The sequence below is a fragment of the Cannabis sativa genome, chromosome 5, assembly GCF_029168945.1.
Source record: "Cannabis sativa cultivar Pink pepper isolate KNU-18-1 chromosome 5, ASM2916894v1, whole genome shotgun sequence".
NCBI lineage: Eukaryota > Viridiplantae > Streptophyta > Magnoliopsida > Rosales > Cannabaceae > Cannabis > Cannabis sativa.
This window is the reverse complement of record NC_083605.1, coordinates 28,862,586-28,880,697: the sequence shown is the minus strand read 5'-3', so window position 1 is coordinate 28,880,697 and position 18,112 is coordinate 28,862,586.

Sequence of the window (18,112 nt, the reverse complement as noted above, 5' to 3'; positions counted from 1 at the left end):
AAAACGCCCTCGACTTGTGGTGGAGAACTCCGACTTTGATTTTGAGTTGGAGCTAGAGTTTGTAAAGTCTCCCAAATCTGATAAGGTATTTTCGTATTGATCTTGTGTTGTTTTAGGGTTTTTTTCAAGTTGAAGTTTCCTATTTCTCTCTCTCTCTCTTTTTTTTTTTTTTGCATGTTTTTTTTTGTTAGTCCTATTTTATAGTTTTCTGTTTGTTTGACTCTGTGTCTTGTTGTTGTTTTGGTTTTATTTTGTTAGTTTTAGGGAAAGGGTAAATACCAAGTGGAGATTGTTCAATCAACTGATATGTTTGAAGACATAATTGGGAAAAGGGTTGTTGAGGTGTGTCATTTCATTATTTTAGTTTTAGTGTTTTTTTATGCTTGTTTTTTATGTTCTTTATTTTTTTTTTGTGTTGTTTTAGTATTTGTTGACCGAGGTTTTCGGCAACTAATAAAATATTATAAAGTTATAGAGCTGTAAGAAAATTAGAGAAGGATTTTTACGTGGTTGGGGCGTTAATGAGCCTTAGTCCACGAGTCTTTGTTATTTATGGATGTATTTAATACAGAGAATGTATTTGGGGAGTGTTTCACTCTTATAAATACAGAGAATGTTCTTGGTGAGTATTTACTCTACTAGCTCTTATGCAGCCCAAGATTCTCGATCCCATTTAATGAGCTTTGAGGGAGTATTTATAGTGTTTTTGGTGGGGTGATCCCCAGAATTATCCTTACAAATGTATCTGTAAGTATCCATAAAGTTGGGCATTCCCAATGAATATACCATGGGTAATGCATGGTCAAATCCCTAGGTGCTGTAGGGTTTTTATGTGGAATGTCCTTATTGTCTTTTGACTGATGTGACTCTTCACAGTGTAGCCGTCGCTAGACTTAAATGATCATTACTTTGTAGCTGCTGGTTGGAGGTTGTGCCGTCAGACTTTATTGCGTGTAGCAGTCCCAACACGCTTCCTCCCATGCGGCATTAAATGCAACTTGATTGCTCAGGAGAAACCTGACACGTCACGGAGATGCCTTAACGTTACTTTGAGCTTCCGGGAGCATATGGGGTTCCATATGCCTTCTCCGGGAGCTACGTCCTGGAAGCTACCTTACAGCATAAAGACTTAGCAAATATTCTGGATTGTACATTGCTTGATCCACGTGTCCTTATTCGGTTGGTCCACGTATATTGGGAAAAATCAGGGGCAACATTTACCCCCCAAGCCTTGCTTATTTGAAAAAATAAGACAAGGCTTGCTCAAGTGCTTCCGGTTGACTCCTTGGTTTCTTGACACGAGCTTTGAGCGCGTGAGGGTGTATTTAATGATGGCCTTTAATGCAGCGATTCACTTTTTGCAGAGGTCGATTCGTTTCACGCCCATTGATTTATACGGCGCATTAATGGTGTCAGACGGATACTCAAACGTTTCCACCGCCTTTATTGCAAACCAATCTGGTTCGTTGGTTTCTGAGAATTCAAATCGTGCGCCTCCCCCACCGTTCGATTGGTAGGTGATGACGCCTGTTCCTCATGCAGCTTTGCCTATAAAAGCCACCACCTTTCCTTCATTTCGGTTACTTCCCATTTCTTGCCAACTTTGCTCAAATTTCCCAGAGAGAAAAATTCTCAGACCCAGAAAAACACCTTTAAACACTTTGCAGTTTTCTCCAGTTCTTCTTCGTTTGTTACTGTTAGTCCTTCTTATCTTCATTCGATTCACAGTAGGACCCCCAGTCTCAACACTTTATTGTAAGTTCTTTGCACCCTTTGCTTCATTATTAATATGCATGGCATGATGTTACTTATCTGTTTGTTCTTTTCTGGGTTTGTACTCGAAATTTCTGGGAATGCAAATGTTTATATCCTTCATATAATCTGTTTGAGTTTACTGCTCTAGTGATAGGATTACTGTTGTCACGCATTTGTTGTTATTTTTTGTAGAAGACCATACGTTCTTCGTATAATGGTCGCTTAGGGCATAAGATAGACTGTTTTCTTTCTATTTTTTGCCTTTTCTTTTTCTTTAGTGCGCAATACCGTCTTCTGTGAATTTATTGCACCCGACTCTTGTCCAGGGAATCCTCCTAGAGTTTCCTGTATGACGGAGTGTACGGAGGGGCCTCTTTCCAGCGGTTAGGGGACCCCCATTCCCTTTTTCTTGGTTTAGGGTTTGGTATGGGGCCTAACTGCTGGAATCTTAATTCTTTTTACAGAATCGAAAAATGTCTGCTTCTGGCTCAAAATCATCTAAGAAGAGCGGTAAACGCCTGGCTACCCTCGAGGAGGTCTCGCTGGGTCCTGTTGCCCAGGAGGGGTACAAGTCTCGGGCGACCGGATGGGAGGCGGCCGAGCTTCACTCCACTCTAACCTGTCCCCATCAGTTGGAGAACATCGTGGAGGTAGCTGGAATCAAGCCTTCCACATCAGGGACCTACCATCGGCCACCTCGCGACGCGGAGACGCCCAATCATAACTACGGCGGCTTTGGGGCCTGGAGCCGGACGCATTTGATGGCCGGGGACATGCTTCCTCTTCAAGATTATTTTGTTAATTTCTTAGTTTTTGTCGGCCTTGCGCCATATCAACTTATTCCCCAAGCATACCGCCTGCTTTCAGGCTTATTTATTTTTTATTCCGCCCGGGGATGGGGCTCTCCCCGCCCGGCAGAAATATTGTATTTTTACGAACTTGTTTCCGTCCCCAAGAAGGGGGACAAACTTAAGGATAGTTTTTACGGGTTCCGGGCCCACCCTGCCAATGAAGGGGTGGTCCCGTACAACAGGCAAACTCATGTTAAGGAGTATCGCCATCGTTTTTTCTTCTCCTCTGGATTCCGGGCAGTGGACCATCCGGAGCTCGTCACTGAGTGGGTGAGGATTCCCCCTTATGAACGGACTGCACCTACTCAGGTCTTTCTTCGGAGAGCCCAGGCCTTTGCCTCTTATGACCGGGCTAATCTTGACGTCGGGGCCTGGTCACTACGGAGAACTGCAGGAAGGAAAAACTCATCCTTCCGCACCAATCCGTGGAGGACTCTAACCTTTCCCGGGTTATCTGTCCCAACGTGAGTACGCCGGTCGCGGAGAAGACCTTCCAGGATGAGATCATCGCCACTGCCGAGAAGAAGTACCAGGAGTATCTCTACCGGAAGACTCAGGAGAAGGCATACTCTAAGGCCCAGGCGGCTTCCGGGAGGTCACTTCAAGTGGGGAGCCCGGTTGAGAGAAGGAGCCAGGCGATCGCCGGGAAGCCCCTTCATATTGGGGACTCAGCGGAGAGAAGGGCTCCCAGGCCACAGCCTTCAGCTCAGGAGCCGAACACTGGGGCTCCTGGTGCCAGCACTTCCGGCTCCGGTGGTAAGTCTCCTTTAGCAGTTCATTATGTCCTTTCTGTTGGCGAGTATGCCAGTCTTAGGCCTGTAGGGTTCGACGAGCGTCTTTATAGGTTTAGGATGCCCTCGACCCGGTGGGGAGACCATTTGAAGGAGTTTTATTTTTCCAACTTAGGAGATTTCCTAGGTCGGTCTCGGATGGGTTCTGGTCCTCCAGAGCCTGTTCCCTTAGGCCCTTCAGCTTATATTACATCCAGCTGGTTCCGGATTTCGGACAGCTATCTCGGAGATGATGCTGCCAGCATCAAAATTCTGAACTTTGCTAGGGCCGAATTAGAGAGTCGGGGTAGGACTAGCTTGCTTGTCATATCTGAGTGTTGGTGGTTTCCCACGGATGTTCCAACACTTGCTTTCTTTCTTTTGTTGTAGCAGGTGCTTCCATGGACGCCATTTTGGCCGAACTTGCCGGGGTTCACACTCCTGAGGCTCCTCCTCCCTTTACTTCTTCCCCGATGGCCCCCCTCTAAAGATTTCTTCCAGTGCTCCTCCAGACACTATTGACTTAGTGGATGACGAGGAGGTGCTGCCGGGAGAAGGTCAAGAAAAGCAATGGGGCTTTTCTGAGGAAGTTGAAGAAGGTGCAGGAGGGCACCAGGCTCTTCCTGAGGAACCTGAAGAAGGTGAAGAAGAGCAAGAAATTGCTCTGATTCGCAAACGTAAAGGCAAAATGATTGCCCAGGAGGAGCCCAAGCGGCCTCGGAGAGCTGATACTTCGGCCCACGGTCTCGATGGTGGGGTCTCTCCCATGGAAGAACATACTGCCCCTCCCAATATTGTGCTGACTCCGGTTCCTGGAGATGAAGCGAGACAGGAGCTCCGGATAGCTAAACACAACTACGCCATGGACGAATACTCCCGGGGGTATGCTGAGGTGGAAACCCTTAGGAGGGTCTTGCGGGTTGAGATGCAAAACACTATCAACAACCCGGAATACCAATTTCCGTGGGACCTAAATTTGGACCCCTTGTCGGACTGGTTCGGTCGCTTCCTTGGGCCCACCTTAGCTCCCTTCGCTGCGGAGATGACTGGCGAGTTTGCGTCCCAGCTTACCCGGTGTGCACCTAAGCGGTTCGCTGCTTGTGCATCCTTGAACTCCATCTACCAAGTCCAGGATCTCAGCCACTCCCTCACTGTGGTAAGTGTTTTGTAGTTTGCTTTTCCCCTTATTGTTTTCTTTTTCGGGGATTCTTACTTATACTTGCATTATTTTTTAGCTTGCTGCTGAAGCCGGCCCTCTCTCCAAGAACATAATCAACCATGGCTTCGTCCTGTGTTATTTTGGGGACATGGACGAAGTTAGGAAGATTCTTCAGGATCTTACTGCTGAGAGGCGGCTTTATCAGGAGGCTGCTGAGCGCCGAGAGGCCGCTGCCAAAGCTAATGAGGAAGAGGCTAAGCGGAGGGAAGCCCAGGCGGAGGCGATGATCCGGGAGGAGGCCTTGCGGAGAGATAGGCTGGAGGCCAGGCACCAGGAGGAGCTGAGGGCGGAAGGCGAGGCCACTACAAAGGCTAGGCGGGAGCTTCGGGAGGCCAGGGAAGCCTTGGATGAGATGGCTGCCAAGGTGAGGTCCTTAGAGGAAACTCACCAGGAAAACTTAGAATCTAGGGCCACTTTGGCCGCGGAGCTGAAGGAGCTCAGGGACTTCAAGGAACAAGCCTCAAAGAAGGCAAAAAGAGCTGAGCTTCTTTCTCCCGTTTCCTGCAGCCGGTGCACCAAGCGTTTTGATGATGGCGTCTTTATGGCTTGGTCTACCAACGACCAGAACATCGAGCTTACTTTCTACCCCAAACCTGAGGAAATGATCGCCGAATTCCGGAGAAGAAGAAAAAGCTTGATGCCATGGTGGAGGCACGCATCGGACCTCGTCTCCCTCCACGCATCGATTAGGCCGCTCCGAGATTGACCCAGTACAACCAGGATTTCACCCACTTTTTTTTTCTTTATATATATTTGTTTATATACAGCTATTTTTTTTTATTTAAGACAATATTTATATAGCTGTTTTTATTTAAAGGGGAGACAATTTCTAAGGCCTGTCCCCGGGCCATTTGTATATATTTTGACCTGTCCTTTAGGGCTAGGATATTTATACGTGATCTTTTTTGATGCACATATTTTTCTTTTGGACCTGTCCTTTGGATCAGGATTTTTATACTTATGCTTTTTTATTTCTGTGCATACTCTTTTTGACCTGCCCTTTGGGTCAGGATATTTTACTTAGTTTGTTTTTTGTCTGTCCGTGCGGTATACCCTAGTACCCCCCTGAGTGGCATAGAAACTTTGTTTTTAAGGCACTCAGTTTTATTTAACATGTGGAGGCTGTATACATTTAGACGGTACAAACTCTTTAAACAAAGTCTAAGTTACATTCTTGGCTATTGGTAATATTTTCTGAGGTGATCGGCATTCCAGGCCCTTGGCACAATGGTTCCATCCATTCTTTTTAGTTTTAAGTGCCTGAGCCGATTTCATCCTCGATTTCATATGGTCCTTCCCAATTTGGCCCAAGTACCCCCACTCCGGGTTCTTGGGTGGCTGGGAAGACTCTTCTTAAGACCATATCCCCAATAACAAATTTTCTGTTTTTAACTTTAGAGTTAAAATACTTGGTCACCTTCTTTTGATAAGCTGCCATCCGTATTTGAGACTCGTCCCGGAGCTCTTCAACTTGATCCAAGGCTTCTTGAAGCAAAGCCTGATTCGTGACTGGATCGTAAGTCGTTCTCCTGTGGGACGGGAATGACGTTTCTACCGGGACCATCGCTTCACAACCGTGCGCCATTGAGAAGGGCAAGTGACCGGCCGTGGTTCTGGGGGTCGTTCGGTAGGCCCATAGCACTCTTGGCAACTCTTCAGGCCAGTTGTTTTTGCAGGCCAACAGTTTTATCTTTAGGGTGACCTTTAGGATTTTGTTGACTGCTTCCGCTTGACCGTTTGTTTGAGGTCTGGCCACCGCGGAGAAGCTTTTCACTACTCCGTGTTGGTTGCAGAAGTCAGTAAATTCCTCGCAATCGAATTGCTTTCCATTGTCAGAGACTATTTTGTGAGGCAAGCCATATCGACACACTATGTTTTTGATAACAAAGTCTAGTGCTTTTTTAGCAGTTATTGTCTTCATGGGTTCAGCCTCCGTCCATTTGGTGAAGTAGTCTACTGCTACTATTGCATACTTTACTCCTCCTTTTCCTGTTGGCTGGGACCCAATAAGATCTATTCCCCATACCGCGAAGGGCCAGGGACTAGTCATCAGGGTGATCTCATTTGGAGGAGCTCTTGGTATGTTCGCGAACCTTTGACACGAATCACACTTTTGGACGTAGTCTATACAATCTTTTTTCATTGTTGGCCAGAAGTATCCCTGTCTCAATATTTTCTTTGAGAGACTGGGTCCTCCCGTATGATCTCCACAGAACCCTTCGTGGACCTCTAGCATGATTTGTCTAGCTTCAGGGTCCGATACACACCTTAAATAAGGCATGCTGAGTCCTCTTCGGTAGAGAATTTGATCCATCATTACCTAACGATGAGCCTGATACTGAATCTTCCGAGACAGTGCCCTTTCTTGGGGCAACTCACCTTTTGTTATGTATTTTATGATGGGGACCATCCAGCTGGGTTCTTGCCCAACCGTTATTGTGGTCTCTTTAATTTTGATGCTTGGCTTTGTCAAGCGTTCCACTGGTACTACCCCCAACTCTTCGATTTCGCTATCTGAAGCTAACTTAGCCAGACAGTCCGCGTGAGCATTCTTTTCACGGGGGATTCTTTCTATTTTGTAGTCCGTGAACTCGTGGAGCAGCTCCCGGACTATTGATACGTACGCGGCCATTCGCTCGCCGCGTGTCTGGTATTCTCCTGATATCTGGTTTACGACCAGTTGGGAATCACTATTGACTTCCACTCTTTTGGCTCCTATAGCTTTTGCTAATTTCAGCCCTGCTATTAGGGCTTCATATTCGGCCTCATTGTTTGAAGCTGCGAAGTTGAACCGTAGGGCCGCACAGCTTGCGGTCCGGTTGGTGATATCATTGCCACTCCGGCTCCAGAACCATTTTCATTGGAGGCTCCGTCCACAAATACTCTCCATGTGGGGATTGGCGGTACCGGCATATTCGCGGTTGCCTCGGCTTCGTTGCATTCAGTAATGAAGTCCGCCAAGGCTTGGCCTTTTATAGAAATTCGGGGCATGTAGTGCAAGTCAAATTGACTTAGCTCCATTGCCCACTTGAGGAGCCTTCCGGATGCTTCAAGTTTTTGGAGGACCTGACGGAGCGGGTGGTTGGTCAGTATCTTGATCGGATGTGCTTGGAAGTATGGCCTCAATTTCCTTGAGGCCATCAGGAGGCAAAAGACCAGCTTTTCAATGATTGGGTACCTCGCTTCGGCTCCTATCATGAGCTTACTGACATAGTACACAGGATGCTGAGTTTTCTCTTCTTCCCGTACTAGGGCAGCACTGACCGCGTGTTCGGAGACAGCCAAATATAGAAATAGGTCTTCTCCGAGAACGGGTTTTGACAGGATAGGAGGCTTGGCCATGTGCTCTTTTAGTTTTTTGAATGCCTCCTCGCACTCGTCCGACCATTCAAACTTTTGACACTTCTTCAATATGTTGAAGAAGGGTATGCACTTGTCCGTGGACCGTGAGATGAAGCGGCTTAGGGCAGCTACCTTTCCGGTCAGGCTCTGCACATCTTTATGCTTTCTGGGGGATGGCATGCTCAGGAGGGCCTGGACTTTTTTCGGGTTTGCCTCAATCCCCTTTTGACTGACGATGAAACCCAGGAACTTTCCTGACTTGACCCCAAAGGTGCATTTCTTTGGGTTGAGCTTCATGCCGTATCTCTGGACTACCTCGAAACATTCCTCTAAATTGCTTGCATGGCTGTTGCATGCTTTGGACTTGACGAGCATGTCATCTACATAAACCTCCATATTTCGTCCCAAGAGGCCTTTGAACATCCGGTTGACCATTCTTTGGTAGGTGGCTCCGGCATTTTTCAGTCCGAAGGGCATGACTAGGTAACAGTATACCCCCTTATCGGTCCTGAAGCTAGTGCACTCTTGGTCTGCCATATGCATCTTTATTTGATTGTACCCAGCATAGGCGTCCATGAAGGATAGTAGTTTGAATCCAGAAGTGGCGTCTACCATCTGGTCGATCCTGGGCAGCGGGAAGCAGTCCTTCGGACAAGCTTTGTTTAGATCAGTGAAATCTATACAAACTCCCCAAGTCCCGTTCGGCTTGGGCACCAGGACCGGATTGGCTAGCCACTCCGGATAGTATACGTCGCGGATCATGTCGTTAGTCAAAAGTTTATCCACCTCTTTCTCCAGAGCCTCGACTTTCACCGAGTCGAGCGGGCGTCGCTTTTGCTGGACGGGCGGCATGTCCGGATTGACGTTGAGTATGTGGGTGATGATATGAGGGCTTATGCCAGTCATGTCTTCTTGGCGCCATGCAAAGATGTCGATGGCGCCCTTCAGTGTTTTTATTATTTTCTCTTTTTCCTCCGGATCTAGGTTCTTCCCCAGCCGGAGTACTTTGGTGGAGTCGAGGTCGCACATTGATAACCCCTCGACATCCTCCATTGGTTCCACAATTCTTTCGGACCCCACACGGGGGTCTAACTCATCTTCTTCAACCACTTCTGGCTCAACAGATTCCCAGACCATTAGTACGGGCAGGTGGGTTGCGACATTGTAACATTGTCTTGCTTCCCCCTGGTTTCCTCTCACCGTCCCGATCCCAGCTTCCTGGGTAGGGAACTTCAGGCACAGGTGCCGAATAGATGTGACTGCGCCAAAATCTACCAAGGCTGGTCGGCCGAGGATCGCGTTGTAAGCAGTTGGGCAGTCCACCACCACGAAAGTGCAGTATTTAAATGTGCTCTAGGGGTGTCCGGGCACAAGGTGACTGGGAGCCTTACTTTTCCCATTGGGATAAGTGTCGTCCCATTAAATCCTGTGAGTTGGGACCCACTGGGTGAGAGGTCTCGGTCCGTCAAGCCTATTGCGGTGAAGGCCTCCTTGAAGAGTAGGTTCACGGAACTTCCATTGTCAATTAAGACTCTGGCCACCACTTTATTTGCGATGGGGGTCTCTATGACCAATGGGTAATGATGAGGGAAGCGCACTGTCTTGGCGTCTTCTTCCGTGAACGTGATGGGTTGGTCCATCAGCGGGGGCCTTTGAGCTGGTAGTTGAGTAACCTCCCAAACCTCATTATGTTTCATGGCCCCTACGTACCGTTTGAGCTCCTTGCGAGTAGTTCCTTCGATATGGGGACCTCCGGAGATCATGGCTACCCTCCCGTTAGGTCTGGGTGGCAGACCGGGGATGTGCTGGGCGTCGCCCGCGGGAGCAGTTGGAGCTAACACTCCTGCTGTACTCCCCGGTGTTCCCTGAGGCACACCCACAGTCGCCTGGCCCGGATTAAGGTGAGGCAACCTATTTTTGATCCACTCATAGAGGTGGCCCAACCAGATTAAGTTTTCAATCTCTTCCTTGAGATTCTTGTATTCATTGGTGCTATGACCAATGTCGTTGTGGTACTCGCATCTTTTGCTCGGATCTCTCCGGGAGCTATCCTTGTGCAACGGTTGTGGTCTCCGGTAGTGTGTATTTTGCCTAGTGGCAAAGTATACACGTTCTTGGGAGTCCGACAGCTCCGTGTATTGAGTGTACTGGGGGGTGTACCCTCTTTTCTGGCGCTTCTCCCCCGTCCGGGTGCTGCCCTTGGAGGACCTTTTATTCCTCGAGCCACAGGAAGGGCACACGGTGCTAGGCTATGGGAGCGAATGCGAAGGAGTTTGCCCATTCATTCGGACGGGTTGCCGAAATGGGATGATGCGGCGCCAAGGCACGGCCACGACTATACCGGGGGTGGCAGAATTGTATGCCGCTTGTTTGTGGAGTTGCGGTCGGGCGGTGCACCCGAGGGCGATACTCGGGCATGTACCCCTGCTATCCGGTGGGATAGTATCCTCCATAAGCCACTATTTGGGCTTCTTCGAGGTTGATATATTTTTGGACTCTCTTCTCGGAAGTCCCGAAGGCTGCGGCTCCTTCGTCGTAGCTCATTCCAGAAAGGAGTCCCCGTACGGATGCCTGCTTGCAGAAGCGCAAGCTGTTGTCCGTCGTCAACTTTCTTGGTTTTCGAGGCTTCCTCTCAGAAACTCTTTATATAGTTCTTAAAGGTCTCGGTGGGCAGTTGCTTGGTATTAGTCAAGGCACTGACCTCCAGGTTGACCTTTCTTGCGGCGACAAACTGTCTCCGGAAGTTGGTCTGTAGCTTGTTCCAACAGCCCACGGAACCTGGTTCCAGCTTCTTGAACCATTCCTCCGCGGACCCACTTAGAGTAAGTGGGAAGCACAGGCATTTGGCGTCATTGCTGACTCTCATTACCGTCATGACACGGTTGAACCGTGATAAGTGGTCGCTAGGATCGGAGTTCCCGGTATAAGCTGCCATTTCGGGCATCTTGAAGTTCTTAGGGAGTTCCGCCTCCAGGATGTGCTTAGCACATGGCTCCTTGTCCTCGCTATCTGAGTCAGAGTCGTCCCCTTTCTGTCTTCAGGAGACTCGGGCAATGTCTTTTCGAAGTATGGCGAGTTCTGCCATAATTCCTTCATTTAACGTACCCGTGGAGACCGCGGGTCCGTATCTTTTTTGGTCAAGGTGATCCCGGAGATCACCTTGGTTCCCATTGATTTGATTTCTCAGATCAACGTGAGGACACCTCTGTCCTCTTCTTCCTCTACCCCGGGGCTCTTGGTGCACGAAAACGCTTTTTCGGTCCTCTCGATCCTGAGGGCCAAGGCTCCCTTTTCGGGGCTTGCCCCTCTGCGGACCTTTCCCTTTAGGGAAATCTGAGCAGACCTTTCGCGGATCCTGCGCCTTTTTCTTTCGCCCTGGGGTAGAGGTAGGGTTTTTTGTTTGGTTCCCTTCAGCAGGGTACCTTATAGGGCTAGGCTCCCTAGACTTCTGCTGCTGGGAACTAGGCGAGGACGCCTCTGGTTCCTTGCCAAGTCCAGCAGTCATTGCCTTAGGATGCACGTGAATGCCAGCCGCCTCCATGGCTTTTTACATGGCCAGCATTACTTCTTGCATTTTTTGGTTTTGTGCTTTCTGAGCTTCGATCTCGGCTTCGTGATCGATAGCTTTTTGTCTGAGAAGCACCAACTCCGAGTAACTACCTTCGTCGTAGGCATACTCATCGAGGTTTCCCTCGTAGTCATCATCTAGAATTCCTTCTTCTTCCTCGGAACCCTCAGCTGCTCTTGAGGCTACATCTTCCTCGTTTGGGTCTTGAGCGTCTTCTAGAGGGCGAGGCTGACGAGTACTTCTGGTCTCCACCATGTTTGTGAAGTCAAGTGTTCGTTTACAGTAGCTTTCTTCAGCTCTCAATGAAAGCACCAAAATGTTGACCGAGGTTTTCGGCAACTAATAAAATATTATAAAGTTATAGAGCTGTAAGAAAATTAGAGAAGGATTTTTACGTGGTTGGGGCGTTAATGAGCCTTAGTCCACGAGTCTTTGTTATTTATGGATGTATTTAATACAGAGAATGTATTTGGGGAGTGTTTCACTCTTATAAATACAGAGAATGTTCTTGGTGAGTATTTACTCTACTAGCTCTTATGCAGCCCAAGATTCTCGATCCCATTTAATGAGCTTTGAGGGGGTATTTATAGTGTTTTTGGTGGGGTGATCCCCAGAATTATCCTTACAAATGTATTTGTAAGTATTCATAAAGTTGGGCATTCCCAATGAATATACCATGGGTAATGCATGGTCAAATCCCTAGGTGCTGTAGGGTTTTTATGTGGAATGTCCTTATTGTCTTTTGACTGATGTGACTCTTCGCAGTGTAGCTGTCGCTAGACTTAAATGATCATTACTTTGTAGCTGTTGGTTGGAGGTTGTGCCGTCAGACTTTATTGCGTGTAGCAGTCCCAACACGCTTCCTCCCATGCGGCATTAAATGCGACTTGATTGCTCAGGAGAAACCTGACAGGTCACGGAGATGCCTTAACGTTACTTCGAGCTTCCGGGAGCATATGGGGTTCCATATGCCTTCTCCGGGAGCTACGTCCTGGAAGCTACCTTACAGCATAAAGACTTAGCAAATATTCTGGATTGTACATTGCTTGATCCACGTGTCCTTATTCGGTTGGTCCACGTATATTGGGAAAAATCAAGGGCAACAGTATTGTTTTCTTATTTTTTATAGGATTGGGAATCCAAGTACACCCGATCGGAATACTACCATTCCAGAGTATTTTTATGCTTGTTTTTTTATGTTCTTTATTTTTTTTTTGTTTTAGTAGTGTTTTCTTATATTTTTTTATAGGATTGAAAATCCAAGTACACCCGATTGGAATACTACCATTCTAGAGTTATAAACTCTGGTTATTACTCTGTTATTGAAGATATTAAAAAAATTCTTACTGAAACCCAATTAAATATATTTTCAAAAACTGTTTTGGAAGTTGTTTTTGATTGCGTAGTAGCTGTAAACTTTCTTCAGTGTTTCCTTGTCTTTGTATGCCTGACCTTTTTCAACTTCTAGGTGGTGTTTGTCTGTTATTAGCTTCGCGTTGTTGATGTCGATTTCTGGATCTAGTTTTTTACTGTTGTTTTTAAGTTTTTCTATCATTTTTTTAGCAACCAGCTTCGCATAGTCAACTATGTCGAATTTGTCGTTTTCAAATTCTCTTGTTTTTGACTCTCCTCCTTCTAATTGGTGTTCCAATGTGTATGACTCTGTTGTTGCTGTGTTGTTTTCAAGTATTGTTGTGTTGTTTTCGAGCATTGTCACATTCTCTTGAAATAATTATGTTCTTTTTCCCACTGTCCATTGCTCTTTATGAGAACTAGTATAGATTTCATGTCCTGTCATTTTTCACAATATTTCATTTACGTGGCCTTTTTTCATATTAAAACAACAGTAAAATAACACTACAAAACAGTAATTTGTTGTTGATTTAGTAATTTTTTCTCTTTGCCAGATTTTATGGTTTTTCCCTGGTGTTGCTATGATTCCGGTGTTGATTTGTCTGTCCCCAACCACGAAGGAGAGGTTCCGTTTGTGTTTTGTTACTGTTTACAGTATAAAAGTAAATATATTGGGCCTGGGCAGTATAAAAGAAATAACAATGGGCTTTGACAGTAAAAATGTAATGTTTGCCGTGTCCCAGTATTTTTGAAAATATTTGGTAAAAAAGCAGTATTTTTGTAAGTTTCCCTTTAGTTATTGGAGTTCATACGAGGAGAAAAAGAAAATGAGGAAATTACATTATATAATTACTTTTTATTTTTTTATTAATTTTTATCCTTTTTTTTATTATTTTTTAATTTATATTCAATTTTATAGGTCATATCGCATTAGAGACTCTAATTTTGATAGTACTATATAAAATTATATTTGGTACTTTGATTATAAAAGAGAGTATTTATCAATTAAAATTATTTTACAGTTATATTTAGTTAATGTATAATAAAAAGTGGTAGTTTTCAACTTGTCCAAAAAAAAAAAAATAAATAAATGTGATGCAGAGCCCAAAAGTGAGAATTTTGATAACATAAAACTATAATTTTTTTAAAGTAAATAGTCTTTTTTAAATATACTAAGAATATTTTCAATAGTGTACCATTTTACCAAATTGGTATGGAATTTTTACACCATTTTACTTCTTATTTTAATGCCTATGCACGTTCGTTATCTAGTAGTCTCCTTTTCTGCTATGCGGGATGAAAATTGGGATTGATGTTGAGGGCTTGAGAAATGACAGTTGGGTCAATCCTGACCATGTCTTCATGTGACCTAGAAGCAATCTCAAGATTTCTCTTAGAAATTTTATCAAAGCTAATTTTATTTCAAGTAACAAACCTTTGCGAATTTTGAGTTTCCTGGTCGGCATAACAGGGTTAATTTCAACTACTTTCAGCTCTTTGACCAATCTAACATTTGTATTTGGTTCCTCAAGGTGGGGATCCATATCTTCGTCCCCGCCTTGGGTGGATCCCTATGTTGTAATTTTCTTGCCTTTTCTCGAGCTTTGGTCTATTGTTTCTTCTTTTTTTTGCCTTATTTAAACTAAGGTTGTAGCATTCCTGTGGAGTCCTTTGATTTCCTTTTAGACAACCTACTCCATTTTTGGTTAGAAATTTGACGCACAAGTGGTAAATTGAGGTTACTTCTTTCTAATCATATAAGACTGGTTAGCCTAACATGACATTAAATGCAGAAGGTACATTAATTACCAAAAACTGTGCCATGATTGTATTGACATTTGGAACTTTCCCTACTGTGAGCAGAAGGGGAGTGTGTCCCAAAAGATCTATACTTTGGTTGGAGCAACTGTTGGAAATTATTTTACCAGGATCTTAGATTTACTCACAAGTATGTTGATTAACACCCTAAATATGAACTTCTAAAACGATTATAAAATAAACACATATAAAGTATGAGAAACCTTACATTGGGTGCAGCGGAATAAAATGTCTCCTTCTGTTTAGATCTCTAACCCTTGTATCCTTTTTGTCGCAGAGTATTATAAAGATCTGAACCTGGATCTCTTTCTCTTCTTTCTTTAGTGTTCAATCTCCTTCTTGTTGAATGTCTTTCTTCACGATCTTCCTCACTATGATTGAGGTATCACTTGCTGTGTGTGGGCACTACTCTATCACTAAGAGCTTCGAAATTATTCAAGGAAGAAGAGGGTATAGGTGGCGGCTAGATTAGAGAGAGAAGGCTCAGGTTTTTCTCTGAAGGAAACAAGATGTGAAAGTTAAGGTGTAAATTTCCTGAAGCCTTCACTATCTATTTATAGCATTCCACATAGGGTTAGGTTTGAATTATTTGGCATTAAAATAATGAAAATATCAGATGATAAAGCCTATAAAATTGGCCGGCCATGGCATTATGGATTTGGGCCACACTTTTTGCAATTTTGCAGTTTTATCATTTCTGCATCTCATTTTCTCAAAAACGCCAATTTTCAAATTCAACCATTTAAATGCCAATTCTAACTATTTAATAACTATAAATAATTATTAAATAATATTGTCATTTATCATATTTATTAATTGAACCATACAAAGTATCATAATTAACAAATATGCCTTAAAAACTCTTTCTTTACAATTTCGCCCTTACTTAGTGAAAAATTCACAAATAGACATAGTCTAATTTGAGAATTATAATTGATTAATCAAAACCAATTAAATGAGTCTTACAAGTAATATTGTCTCAACTAGTGGGGGGACAATGGGTCTATATAACCGAGCTTCCAATAAGCAGATCAAGAATTTATAACCTAAATTCACTGACTTATTAATTCTTCGTTGAATCCACGCATAGAACTTAGAATTGCACTCTCAGTATATAGAACGCTTATATGTTCCACCATATAGACACGTCATTAGTTATCCATTGTTATAATCCTGATTTGATCAATGATCCTCTATATGAATGATCTACACTGTAAAGGGATTGGATTACCGTAACACCCTACAATCTATTTTATCCTTAAAACACTTAACCCCGTATAAATGATATTTCAGCTATGTGAAATGAGTACTCCACCATTTATTTTCGTTTGGTCAAGCTCAAAGGAAATCATCCTTTACTCTCTATACGCCAGATAGAAGCTATAGATTCCATATTTATGTTAGCGCTCCTACTCAATTGCACTACCGTGTTCCCAAAATGTACGTATCACCCTGACCCAAAAGTAGGCTTAACTAACAAATTAAAGAACACGAATAACACTCTTGAGATTGAGCCTAATCATATCAGGATTTAGATCATTTGATCTAGGATCAACTAGGCGATATTGACTTGAATAGATATTACGGTAAGTTTGATAAATCTATGTCAAAGTTCAATATCGGTCCCTTCCGATGCATACTCCATGCACCCGACCTGAGCTCTACTTTAACCAATGCTCTGGAAAGAACATAGCACTTCTCCAAATGCAAGTAAACTCTGTTGTAGATTATCATATCAGTAAAACCCTGTGTCTGATAAATCTAGGAATCTTTATTCACATAGTCATGTTTACTTTCCAATGTGTTGACAACACAATAAACAGGATCAAGTATGTGAAAAGGGTTTCAGATGAATTTATAAATCAAATAGACAAGCAATTGATAAGATGAACCAAAACATACACAAATGAATGAAAAATACTTCTGTTTCTTTATTGATGTTGAATAAAATCGATTTCATTGAAATTGATTTTTATTTAGGGCATAAAACCCTACAAACTCCCACTTGCACTAATATAAAACTAATCTGTACATATCAATTAATCCTAAATTCTGACGGTGCTTTTCAAATGCAGTTACTGCCAAGACTTTGGTGAATGGATCTTCTAGGTTGTCTTCTGTGTCCACTTTCTAAACCAGTACATCCCCTCTTGCCACATATTCTCTGATGATGTGATACTTCCTTTCTATGTGTTTGCTTCTCTTGTGACTTCGAGGTTCCTTACTATTGGCTATTGCTCCATTATTATCACAAAGTAGGACCAGAGGCTTTTCCATTCCAGGCACGACACCGATATTGGTGAAGAACTTTCTTAGCCAAACAAGCTCTTTAGCAGCTTCTGTTGCAGCTATGTATTCTGCTTCCATCGTCGAGTCCGATATCGCAGTTTGTTTTGCACTTCTCCAAACCACTGCTCCACCCCCAAGAGTAAACACCATCCCAGATGTAGATTTCCTGTCTTCAAGACATGCCTGGAAATCTGAATCAGTATAGCCTATGGGATTTAAAGCACCACCCTTATAGACTAATACAAGATTTCTTGTACTCTTTAAGTATTTCAGAATATACTTAACTGCATTCCAATGTTCCTGTCCTGGATTAGACTGATACCTGCTCACGATTCCAACTGCATAGCAGATGTCAGGTCTAGTGCATAACATTGCATACATTAGACTTTCAACTGCAGAAGCATAAGGAATTTTCGCCATGTCCTCTATCTCTTGAGGATCAGTAGGAGACTATTCCTTAGATAGACGAATACCATATCTAGAAGGCATATTCGCCCCATTGGTGGTGTTCATGGAGAATCTCTCTAAAACTTTGTCAATATAGGTTGTTTGAGAGAGAGCAAAAGATCTGTTCTTCCGATTTCTGATAATCTGAATACCAAGAACATAGGCTGCCTCACCCAAATCTTTCATATCGAATTGAGTGTTAAGCCATTCCTTGATGTTAGTCATTTTCTTGATATTGTTTCCAATAATCAAAATGTCGTCAACATAAAAGACCAGGAATAATACTACTTGGTCTTCCTTGAGTTGGTAAACACAAGGTTCATCTTCATTCTGAAGAAAGTCGTAGGTCTTGATGATTTCATCAAACCTTTTGTTCCATGAGCGAGAAGCTTGCTTAAGTCCATAGATAGACTTATTTAATTTGCAAACTTTCTTTTCCTACCCTGGAAGAACATAGCCTTCTGGTTGCTCCATATAGATGGTTTCTTCAAGTACCCCATTAAGGAAGGCAGTCTTGACATCCATTTGCCAGATTTCATAATCGAAAGCAGCAGCTATGGAGAGAAGAATTCGGATGGATTGGAGCTTGGCAACAGGACTAAAAGTTTCCTCATAGTCCACACCTTCTCTTTGGGTATAACCCTTGGCTACAAGTCTAGATTTAAAAGTTTCGACTTCGCCTCCAGCGCCTCTTTTCTTC